At 36.0% G+C, this 13,347-nt stretch overlaps 1 pseudogene; it reads right to left on the bottom strand.

The window, feature by feature from the left end:
- The window catches only part of LOC109229859, a 44,731-nt pseudogene that overhangs the window by 17,438 nt on the left and 13,946 nt on the right, over positions 1-13,347 (bottom strand).

A 13,347-nucleotide genomic window follows, 5' to 3' on the forward strand; every position in this document is an offset into this window, starting at 1 on the left:
TCAGCAACTCACAGTGCAAAAGGTGATGCTATGAGTAAGAGGAGGGGACCCTCACTTAGTGGAGACTACCCTACCCTTCTAATGAACATAAAAGAAGATAGGTGGTGAAGAACTGGAAAAATGAATGAAGATATCAACCATGAAGCAAGAAACAGAGGGAGCAGGAAGGATAAAATAGAGCTCTAAAGCAGATAATTTTCTGCGAACTGATACTTACAAGGTTCATGACCTAGAAGACAAGGTATGAGCATCGGCGATTTAACTTTCTACTTCTTTATATCTCCACAAAAATAATCATGAACTTTCTGAGAGCAAATATTCAGCTAGCTTTTCTACTTTTTTTTTTGATAACGTAAAGATTTAATGGGAAAAGGGCCAAAGATACCCCTCTACTTTGGTATATTGTTCACATCTACCGTTAACAAAAAAATTTAAAAATTCATTAACCCATAACCCGTTAAATCCATCATACAAAAATACGGAACCCAGATTTCTGAGACGTCTTAAGACATTTTATTCATTTAGAGAGAGACCGAGAATAATGGTGGCAAAAGGACCAGTAAGAACTTATATTTTTGGTTCTTAGTTGTTCATGGTGGCGTTAAATGTCATGTTATCACTTTTGGTTGTATTTTTTGTGGTTATAATATGGCATGCCTTTGTCTAATGCAATGCACACTTTATAGCTGGTTTTATGTCGGTAATAACTGATATATACTTTATCAATATTAGTGTTTGGACTTTGGTTAATGCATGAAGTTAGTGTACTTAGGTTGTTAAGTTACTTTCCAACTTGTTGGTGTACTTTCTTTCATTCTTGATGATTTTCTTAGACTCTAGCTTGATATTAAATTGAATCTCCTCTAATTATTTTCTAATTTTTGTTCCTTATAAGTTCAGTTGTTACTAAGAATTATGAGTATCCCATCCTATAGCTTGAAATCTAACTTTGATTGTTAAGGCATGATTTGGCGACAATTACTCGTTGCTCAAATGCTTAAAGCAAAATAAGAAAATATGGTGTGTGAATACTCATCAACAAAGGCTAATTGTTGGAGGAAGAAATACCTCGGTAGCTGCCTTAAGACTTCATAATAACCTAATAAGATGCTATAAACATTCAAGTCATGGTGGGAAAAAATCATGGTGAATACTCAGCATAATTCGACATGGTGGGGAAAAAAACAAAAAGAAAAGCTAGAAGAAAAAAAAAGAAATTGAAAAGGTAGAATATAATAAACATACAATAAGGATATTAAAAGAATCGTGACTCAATATATAAATGAATATATGATTGTCGGCATTTTTATGTCTTTCACTTCTTAAGTTCAACAAATGACTACGAAGGAGATGACTAATCTATAAGGAAGAAGTGCATTAAATAAAAGGGGTTTAACGGGTTATTAATGGGTTTTTAAAAAACATGTTATTTTTTAATTTGGTGGCTTTCCGTTAGGTGGAGGATATTTTTAAGAAGTTTGGCTAACGGTAAGAGTATATGTCACCCGATAGTATGACGGAGGGTAGATATGAATAATATACCAAAGTAGAGGGGTATATTTGACCATTTTCCCAGATTTTATTGATAAAAGTATCAAGATGGTACATAAGATTACACCAAGATCAGACAACACTTATAATAGCATACTTCCAGTTACAAGTTGCTTAGCACATCCAAAAACTCCATATATTGATCTAGACTTTCAACTAAACATTTCTTACACCAAAGATAAATTTTGAAGACAAGTATTTTGTATTCTAGCAATGTGATTCCTCTTGCCCTCAAAGCAAACATTGTTCCTTTCTTCCCATATGGTCCAGAAAATGCATAGAGGGATACCACCAATTCGCAGAATAGGTCATAAAATATATTTACTTATGGAATGAAACACAAAAATCAAATGCAGATCACTGATGAATTGGTTGATGTCCCTAATAGATCGTTCAGACATGATGACTATGTAGGTGTTTGTTCCTCTAGAAGAGAGTCTTAAAATTGTCCTCACATTAGAATTTTATATGCATTTTCTAATACTACAACTTTGATCTTAAATTGGACTAACAAAAAGTTCCACGGCATCTCAAGCACCAGCAATGAGACTGCTCATTTACTTCCAGAAGAGAAAGAAGCATCCTCTTAACTCTATGGAGAATGAATAGTTTTGGCCAAATCCCTGACAAGTCCTCTTAGTAAACTAAGACAGAAAACAGTGTCATTTCAAATGAAGGCTTTACAGGTTAGCAACATCAAAAGGCTTTACAGGTTGTTAGTTATGTGCAGTCCCACATTGGAATGGGAGTAATATGTACTTTGTAGAGTACAGCTATAAATAGGACCTCTTGTATTATATTGAGTAACCAATATCAATAATATATTTTCTCCCGTGCTTTCTCACATGGTATTAGAGCATTAATGAGAAAAGATCGTTGCGTTAACCGAGAAGAAAGAAGTTAGTCATCGTGCAATTTTTCCGATGACCTAAGGCCTCTCTACGTGAAAGTCACTTTCAGTCATTGTTGTGCAAAAACCAACAGCACCACGAGGTAGATCATCCTCCGGCGACCAACCCCTGAAAATTTATCAGGCAGAAAGCTGCCACGCGCCTCCACGCGCCGGCAACAACTTTTCCGGCGAGGGTTCCGGCCACTTTCCGGCCATTTTTTCGCGAAGCTTCTTCAGGACAGTCTGCTCTCCTCACAATTCCGAGCCTACCCATCTAATTCAAATCAAATTCCGACCACTTTTAAATTTTTCCGGCGTGAGCAATGACCTTTCCAGCCATTTTTTGAAAACATTTCTTCAGGACAGCCTTCTCGCAAGGGAATTCCGAGTCTATCCATCCTGGTTACGACAAATTCCGAGACAACTTTACAATTTTCCGGCGAGCTACAGTGTTTTCCGACGTGAAATAGTGTTCTGTTTTCTGCTGTAAACAGTGTTTTCCCAACTATTTCTTCAGTTTTCCCACAAGAGTTACTTATTTCCACTATTTCAAGTTAACCCTACTATTACAAATTGTAGCGACATGGGAGACGATACTTTAAATAGTTGGATGGTTTCTTTAGCAGATTATATTGAGTTTCTTTGGTGCAAAGCATGTAAGCAGACATCTTCTGAGATAGTTTCTGTTGTTCAAACAGGTAATAGCGTGACTTGTTTCTCCCAATCTTCATCCTTTGAGTCTTGGGTCATTGATTCAGGTGCATCAGATCCTATTTCTAGTAACAAATCTCTTTTCACTACTATTTCGTATTCTCAATCTCTTCCGAGAGTCACAATGGCCAATGGGTCTCAAACCATGGCAACTGCAATAGGTCAAGCAAGCCCTCTTCCTTCCTTATCTTTAGATTCAGTCCTTTATATTCCCAATAGTCCTTTTAATCTAATAGTTGTTAGTCGCTTAGCCAAATCAGTTAAATGTGTTGTTTTATTTCTTGATGACCATGTTTTTATACCGGAACGCAGTACTGTGCGGATCATTGGTACCGGGCATGAATCAAACGGACTTTATTACCTTATCCTTGCTAAATTACATGGACTCACATCTTGTCTTCCTTCATAAACTTGTCCTGTTACTGATTCACTAGATATATTACATATATGGTTGGGACATCCCAGTTTGTCAAAACTTCAGAAAATGGTATTTGGTTTATCTCACTTGTCAGCTCTAGAGTGTGAGTCATGTCAGCTCGGTAAGCATACTCGCTGCCATTTCCCTCGGCATCTTGATAATCGAGCAAAGTCACATTTTACTTTAGTCCATTCAGATGTTTGGGGTCCTAGTCGGGTCAGTTCCACCTTGGGATTCCGCTACTTTGTCAGTTTCATTGATGATTATTCTAGGTGCACTTGGATATTTTTGATAAAAACGATCTGAGCTGTTTTCTATTTTCCAGACCTTCCACGCTGAAATTCAAAATTAATTTGGGGTTTCTATTTGCACATTTCGTAGTGATAATGCCCGAGAGTATTTGTCTTCCCATTCAGCAGTTTATGAAATCTCATAAGATTATTCATCAAACATCTTGTCCGTACACATCTCAACAAAATAAGGTAGCTGAAAGAAAGAATAGACATCTTATTGAAACTGCTCGTACCCTACTCATACAATCTCATGCTCCGTTGCATTTTGGGGGGTGGGGGGGGTGCAGTTCTTACATCTTGCTATCTTATTAATCGTATGCCATCTTCAGCTATTCAGAACCAAGTTCCATTCTCTGTCATGTTTCCCCACTTACCTTTGTTCTCTCTTCCACCTCGTATCTTTAGAAGCACTTGTTTTGTCCATAACTTACTCCAGGAACAGATAAGTTAGCTCCTCGTGCTCTCAAGTGCGTATTTCTGGGTTACTCGAGAACACAAAAGTGGTATCGATGCTATTCTCCTGACCTTCAGCGGTACCTTATGTCCGTTGATGTTACCTTCTTTGAAACCCATTCATACTTCACAGGTCCAGGTAATCACTTAGATATTTATGAGGTACTACCAATTTCATCTTTTGGAGATTCAGTCACTATCTCCCATTCATCTTCCTCTACATCTCCAACTCCACCACCTACAGCTTCAGTTGTAGCTCCACCACCTATAGCTCCAGTTCCACCACCTACAGCTCTAGTTGTAGCTCCACCACCTATAGCTCCAGTTCCTCCACATAATCCAGTTCAACCTTTTGCAGCTCCACCACTCTTGACTTATTATCGTCGTCTACATCTAGCATCAAGCCCAGGTGATTCACGTCCTGCATCAGATTCTGCACCTACTGCGGACTTATCTCCTCTTAGTCAACCAATTGCACTCCGCAAAGGTGTACGATACACAATTAATCCTAATCCCCACTATGTCGGTTTAAGTTATCATCGTCTGCCGTCACCTCATTATGCTTTTATATCTTCTTTATCCACTGTTTCTATTCCTAAGTCTACAAGTGAAGCACTATCTCATCCAGGATGGCGACAGGCTATGATTGACGAGATGTCTGCTTTACATGCGAGTGGCACTTGGGAGCTTGTTCCTCTTCCTGCAGGTAAGTCTACTGTTGGTTGTCGTTGGGTTTATGCAGTCAAAGTCGGCCCGGATGGCCAGGTTGATCGGCTTAAGGCTCGTCTTGTTGCAAAAGGATATACTCAGATTTTTGGGCTTGATTATAGTGATACTTTCTCTCCCGTGGCTAAAGTAGCATTTGTTCGTCTCTTTTTATCCATGATTGTTGTACGTCATTGGCCTCTTCATCAGTTAGATATTAAGAATGATTTTCTCCACGTGATCTTGTGGAGGAAGTTTATATGGAGCAACCACCTGGTTTTGTTGCTCAAGAGGAGTTTAGTGGTTGTGTGTGCAGATTGCGCAGGTCACTATATGGTTTGAAACAGTCCCCTCGAGCTTGGTTTGGTAAGTTCAGCATAATTATTCAGGAGCGGCATGACTCGCAGTGAGGCTGATCACTCTGTGTTTTATCGGCGATCTGCTCCTAATCTGTGTATTTATCTAGTGGTTTATGTTGATGATATTGTTATTACTGGCAATGACCAGGATGGTATTACTAAGCAGCATCTCTTTCAGCTTTTTCAGACTAAGGATCTGGGCAGGTAGAAGTATTTTCTAGGTATTGAGGTCACTCAGTCTAGCTCAAGTATTGTTGTTTCACATCGGAAGTATGCCTTAGACATTCTTGAGGAGACTGGAATGATGGGTTGCAGACCTGTTGACTCTCCTGTGGATCCGAATGCTAAGCTTCTGCCTGGACATGGGGAGCCTCTTAAAGACCCTACGAGATATAGGAGGTTGGTTGGCAAATTGAATTACCTCACAGTGACTAGACCTAGACCTGACATTTCTTTTCCGGTGAGTGTTGTAAGTCAATTTATGGATTCTCTCTGTGATAGTCACTAGGATGCAGTTGTTGACATTCTTCGGTATATAAAGTCAGCTCCAGGCAAAAGATTACTATTCGAGGATCGAGGCTACGAGCAGATTGTTGGGTACACAGATGCTGGTACAGAGATGCTGATTGGGCAGGATCACTTTCTGATAGACGTTCTACGTCTGGATATTGTGTTCTAGTAAGAGGTAATTTGGTCTCGTGGAAGAGCAAGAAACAGAATGTAGTTGCTCGATCTAGCGCCAAAGCCAAATATCGGGCCATGGCTATGGCAACGTGTGAGTTAGTTTGGGTCAAGCAGTTACTCAAGGAGTTAAAGTTCGGAGAAATCAACAAGATGGAACTGGTGTGTGATAACCAAGCTGCTCTTCATATTGCGTCAAATCCGGGGTTCCATGAGAGGACTAAACACATTGAGATCGATTGTCACTTTGTCAGAGAAAAAATACTTTCACGAGATATTGTTACAAAGTTTGTAAAGTCGAATGATGAACTAGCATATATTTTCACTAAGTCTCTTACTGGTTTTCGTATTAGTTACATGTGTAACAAGCTTGGTATATATGATGTGTATGCACCGGCTTGAGGGGGACTGTTAGTTATGTGTAGTCCCACATCGGAATGGGAGTAATATGTACTTTGTAGACTATAGCTATATATATGACCTCTTGTATTAAATTATTTTCTCCTGTGCTTTCTCACACAGGTTAGCAACTGTAGAAGCTAGCAGATCAGTTAAAGTTTTGGCTGAGAAGAATAAAAGAACCAACATTACCTCGATACAAAGGCCACAATCCTGGATTGTCCCTGACATGACAAGAATTACTTTAATCAAAAAAACCACATGAGATATGCAGCAGTATCCAAAAGGTAAACATTATTTTGCTGGAATATGAGAAAAAGGGGGGTGGGGTGAGAAATTTATGTTGAAACAGTTCAAACTAGACCTCATCTCTTTCCGGTAAAGGCGGAAACCTGAATCGCTACGTACATAAATCAACATTTTGAAAGGCAGGTTGCCACTTGATAAATCATTAACTTTATGGAAGTTTTAGTAACACTTGAAAGCAACATGAAAGTGCTTTTCACTCATCAAACAAACCATTTCCTGAAGGAAGTGAATATATACCAAATAATGGTTAACAACATTGAGACTAAATAGATAACTAGAATCTTATAACAATCAATCAGATTTTTGGGATAAAAAAGGGTGACAAAGAAGTTAAGCCACACACCAGACACCAAGACCTATTCACGTAGTTCCAAGAGCTTAACCAAAATGTCAGTAATTTTAAGTGTATGTTGAATGAGAACATATTAAGTGATGATAAAAGAATGGACCAATAAGGCAGAGAGAGAGGAAGAAACCAAAAAATATGTATGAGATAAGAGATGCATAAAATTAGTGAACAGCACTATTACTGTCCCTGAAAACCATGTTCAACCTCATGAAGGATGAGATGATGGTATGAAGAGGGAGACGGATTCATTTATTTACTTTTCCTATGTAAGTATTTGTTCTTCCCTTCCTCTTCTTGATTTATGCAGATTAAAGAAGGTAGAACTTCACTTCTCCTTTTGCAAACACTAGTTTTCACCTCGCCCAAGTACGATATAAGATAGAGAATCAGACATATACATAGATTCAAAAGTCACACTAAATTAGGGAGCAAAAGTAAAGCAAGATTAAAAAATCAACACCAAATTTAAAACATAATAGTACTCCTCCCTTAGTTAAATTGATTGCCGTGCTATTCTTTTTGAATTGCAATCTAAGTTCTTAGATTTCTATTATTACTTGTTCTTTCTTTCGCTTCGGTTTTCTGATTGGTTTATTGGTGTTGTTGCTTGTTGTTACTCCTTCCTTTTTATGTGTCCCGAGTTGAGGGTCTACCGGGAACGGCCTCTCTATCTTCTTAAGGTAGGGGTAAGGTCTGCGTACACACTACCCTCCCCAGACCCCACTTGTGGGATTAAACTAGGTTTGTTTGTTCAACATTCACTTCCGAATGGAACACCCACCAGAATACAATGAAAACCTGCATATTCCACTTCGCACCTTCCAGAAACCCAAAAACACTAATGACTCATCATCTGACTCTGGGAACCACAACCATAGAATGGTTTCCAAATTAAAATTCATGTCACATCAAACATAACATAATTAAAAAGGGAGAGAATATAGGAGTAATGCTACGGGATTGTAACAGGAAAATATGAATATGTAGTTAAGTATTTGAAATCCATGGAGTGTGCCAAAAATGCCAAGCCAGCTCAATGTCCAAGTTACAAAACATTTTCTTTGAGAGAGCAGTTTTCTCACTTTCTGATGTCTCCAAAATTACTAGAATTGCAATGTTTTTCCACTACTATTTTTGAGCACCGCAAAAATGCATGGAACCAAGCAAAAGTTGCAGTATGATTTTATCCTCTCACACCGATACAAAAATGCAAGGTTATTCTATGAGTGTAATTAGATTCAGGTAGTCACATGTTAATCCAGAATACCGGAACCTCCTTAAACTTGATACTTCCACTATTATACCTTCCATTATGATCTCGTTCATTATTTTTACAAGTGAAATCACCTTCATTGATAAACTTTGGTGAATTTTCCTCCACATATATCTTCCCTTTGGATGAGTTATCTCCTTTACTATATTTTAGTCTCCTAAATTACCTATTGTGTTCCATACAAGGATAGTACCCACCACGGTTTCTATGTTCCATACTTCATCTGCTTTAGTGAAAAAATGCACAACCATCAACATGAAGCAATTAGCAATCATCGTGAAAGCAATTGTGCTAAAATGTGGTTTTTTTTAACATGCTATAAGAAGAAAGTGATCTGATAAGCCGATTTCTAGGGAAAACCAACTAGGGTCAATATACAAATACTAGCAAGCTATCTCTTGTTCTGAAAACCGGTATTGCTATAGTTTGATTGTGATAACATATGTAAGAAGAGACTATCAAGAATTACATAACCAACAAGCAAGAAATTGATTAGGAGATACATTCAATTGATTCACGTCAGAGATTTTTCCGGACCTTTAATTTTCTGGTAGAAAGATCAGCAGAATGTGCTTGTAAGAACTTTGTGAGAACAGATCCATCAGCATCTCTTGAATGCGAACCAGAATCTTCATCCCCAAACCAGTCCAAATAATTTGGGCAGAAAGCCGTGCCAGCACTCTGAAGAAGTGCCTTTATTTGCTGCATATGTAGAGTTTAGTACTATGGTTACCAAACTACTCTTTAGCTGCTGAACTGATACATCATGTGACCAGTGTTGTCAAAGGCTCATTTGGCACACTAAAGCCCTCAAGCTCAGAGAACTCCAGGTAGGCGCTAGGCTCGCTTAGGTTGTGCTTCAGTGTACGCAAGGCACTAAGACGTTCACCTCACCGCCCGTAAGCCGTAAGTTTTATCTTGAATAGGCTGATACTAAACAATATGATTGGCAAAAAGATGTTCCACTGTTATTGGAAATCGTTTTGGTAAAGTTGTAACTTTTTTCTTGCATTACATGTATATTTTTATTGTTTTCTTCGTCGTGCATTTTAACTAAACCCACACTTAGATTGTGCTTTGCGCTTAAAACCCTGATAGACCTGAAGCGCTTTTTAATGCTTTTCGCCTTTGACAGCACTGCATGTGTCCTCATAGAATACATCCATTACCTGCTTTTCTGGTCTATTTGCAGCACATATTTCACGTAGTGTAGGCCCTAGGTCCAAGCCCTCTGGAAAAAGAAAAACATTTATGCACATGCAAACAAGAAATAAAACCAAACATCTAGCAACAACAACTACTATGCCTCAAACCCAAGCAACTTGAGGTTGGCTATCTGAATCTTCATTAACTAAGTCGCTCCATTTAGGCTCACTTCAGACCAATATTATACAAAATAAAAATAAAAAAGCACAAGGAATTCTCTATATTATTTAAATCTTTGGGAGGATTATCTACTGATTCCGTCAACTTTCCAGTCAAAGGACCTATGTTCCAAATACCTGGCAAAGTATTCAAAAAAGAATGATTCACATTAAAGACACATAAAAGTAGAGAAAGATAAGAAGCACACAAAACCAAAGAAAATTAAAAATCTGGACTTTTGGTAACTGACTCGCGTGAATTGTTCGAGAGGGGATATTTCTATTTAGATTGGGCCATGACAAAGTTAGTTCCTCTTCTTTCTGTTTAGTTCCTGATGTCTGAGTCCTACTTGAGCAACTTAAACATTGAATCCTCATGCTTTTGTTCGTATGATTGATGAGATATATTCCAGATGTACTTGAATTTTCAAACTGTTCAAATTCATTCTGGAGATAATACCTTGGAATATGTACCGTTTTAACAATTTATAAACTCCAACGAAAATATTCATCAAAGATCTAACTATCCAAGATGTACTTAGAATCTTTCTAGTGTACTACAAGCACAACTTTCTGTACTAGAATTATCAGTCTAATTTTGCCCTCTCAAACTCAACAAACCAAAAGCTACCTTGTTAGACAAGCAGTAAAATATACTCTTTTATCCTTTTAAATTTTGGAATTAGGTTGGGCAATGGAATTGAAGATTGTGGTTGTACAAAGTCTTACTTCTCATGAGAAAAGTATCTAAATGTTCATCTTAAGATTAACTAGTATACCACCGGCGTGATGCACGGAAAATATAAAACATGTTGTGTCATCTAATTTGTTTGACCACATTATATCATATTGCTTGAATTAAATTTTAATTTCCTTTTTTTTATCCAGTGAAATATGCCCAATAAGAAAATTTTATGAAATCCGAAAAAGATTCATGTGGTCATCAAATAACTTTTCAGTTCCTTACTTTTCTTTATTACATAATCTACTATATTTAATATTATTTCATTTGCTACTATGATATTATATTAGCTTGTTATTTGACTTAATATTTTTGTTAATTCTCTCTTTTTAATATAATATAGATATAGATATATATATATTTTTCTTACTCCAAAAACTTTTCAATGAAACTTTTGTTTCCATTGTACATCTTCATTGAATTCGTCCAAAATATAAATTAATTTTTTCTTTATTAGTTATAAATCGTCAATTGTTTTAGTAACTGTTATTTTTGTATTATATGCGCAGAAGTGAAGTTTTTCTTCTCCTTTGACTTTTTTTGTTTCCATTGTACATCTTCATTGAATTCTTCCAAAATATAAATTAATTTTTTCTTTATTAGTTATAAATCTATCAATTGTTTTAGTAACTGTTATTTTTGTATTATATGCCTAGAAGTGAAGTTTTTCTTCTCCTTTGACTTTTTATTAAAATTATGATTTTTAAGATTTAATTATAAAAGTCAACTATTCTTTTAAATTAAGCTTTATTTTTTTGGTATTCTTTCCTCGCCTAACATTTTAAGTTTTTGACTTTATCTATTAAGATTTAAGTTACGTGGTGTTTTACATATGTATGATTTTTGTCATTATAACTAAAAAAGCTTTCTGATTTGAAATTCTAATAAATCTTATCATATTATATTTTATACTATTTTTCCTCCTGTTGCTCCTCGATTATCGTTATTACTTTATTCGTTGCTCAGTATGATTGCACTATCATGTGAATTTTTTATTAGTTTGCTTTTGGATTTAATGTCCTTGCTTATTACCTCCTTTAGTATAAATGTATAATAGATAATATAGATTTCTTACTCCTGAGAAAGTTGATTATTAATTTATTGCTCTTTTACTTGAAATTCATTCATTGTACTATATCTTTTTATTTTTGACTTTATCTATTATGGTTTTAGTTATGTTTTATTATTTGTATGAATTTTCTCAACATAATTCAAATGATACTTTCTAATCTCAAATTCAAATGATACTTTCTGATTACCACTTGGCTTCAATTTCAAGCTTGCTTAATTCTTTGATTGTCAAAATTTATCAATAATAACTAAGTATTATTTACTCACTTTCTTTTATTTCTTAGACTTAGTATTTTATGTATAATCTATAACCGAAATAATTTAATAGTTAATACTAATTTTGATTTTTTACCTCGTACAAAATATAAGTTCTTTATTATTTTGTATAAAATGTGTCAATATTTTAAATATTTTTTTCTACATTATATGGAATAAGCAATTAGACTTTTCTTCTATTTTAGTTTAAAAATAAGGTTTGGATTTTTAAATTTTTTACTATTTTTAAGGTGAATGCAACATACAAGATTCTGAATCACATTGGTTTACAGATAACTAATTGGCCATGGAAGCATATATGGAAAATCAAGATTCCCTCTAAGGTAGCTTGTTTCACTTGGCTACTAGCAAAGGAGGCTGTTTTGACCCGAGATAATCTCATAAAGAGAGGGATTCCACTGTGCTCAAGATGCTTTCTATGTGGGAAACTGCTGAGATGGTTAGCCATCTATTTTTATATTGCAGGATAACAGACCAGCTATGGAAGATCGTTATTGGTCTCAGAGGTATTTCCTGGACAATGCCTTGTAGGATTACTGAAGTTCTTCTCAGTTGGGATGAAGCTGCAGCAGAAGCAACAGACGGAGATAGATGGAGGACTGTCCCAGCATGTATTTGGTGGACAATCTGGAAAGAGAGGAATTCCATATGTTTTGAGAACAGAACCAACTCATTGCAGAAGATCAAGCTTAATTGTGTCCTTTTTTTTTTTGTTTTTAGTGTAAACAGATTTACACAGAAGGTACTGCATCAATCCTAGATATTCTAGGGTCTTGCTGGATTCCAGTACAACCTATGTACTGGTTTTATTAATACATACAAATGTTATCATCTCAAAAAAAAAAGACATATCTATAGACGAATCCATAAACATTAAAGAACATCTCAGTATGCAGCTAGCCAAGTTCAGAAAATATGACGAGCTAAACGTGATACAAGGAGATGAGGTAGGCCCAAAATCAAATACAAGAAAGTTATATCAGTAGAACTAAAATCTCTCGAGATCGACACAACAAGACTATATCACAACGGAAGCAAAGAACGCCTATAGGCGATAAAACTACATGGAGTTGAACTAGATATTTGCGTAAGATGAAGTGTGAGATTTTAGAACCTCTAATATGTACTAGAAAGGATAAGATTTGAATAGAGAAAAATTAGGGAACTCATTTGTCGAACCCCAAGTATTTTGAGATTGAGTTTTAGTTGATTGATAGACTTTGAAGGAAACTCTGAAAATGTCCATATGTAATATTATGTTCTAATTTCACCTTATAAACTGCTTCCAGATATAGGTCATTAGTCTACTTATTAGAAGTCAAGGAAAATTTGGTAATTTAGCTTTGCAGTTTGCACAGTATTTCTTAATTCATCATTAGGTCATGTGACCCAGCTACTCACAACAGTGATTTGCTTTGTAGATTATATGACACCATCACAGCGTTATGATATATTGTGGGCTTTAGAATATGCATGCCACTGCATCTAACCAAACTCTTCC

Source organism: Nicotiana attenuata, chromosome 7 (genome assembly GCF_001879085.1).
Source record: "Nicotiana attenuata strain UT chromosome 7, NIATTr2, whole genome shotgun sequence".
NCBI lineage: Eukaryota > Viridiplantae > Streptophyta > Magnoliopsida > Solanales > Solanaceae > Nicotiana > Nicotiana attenuata.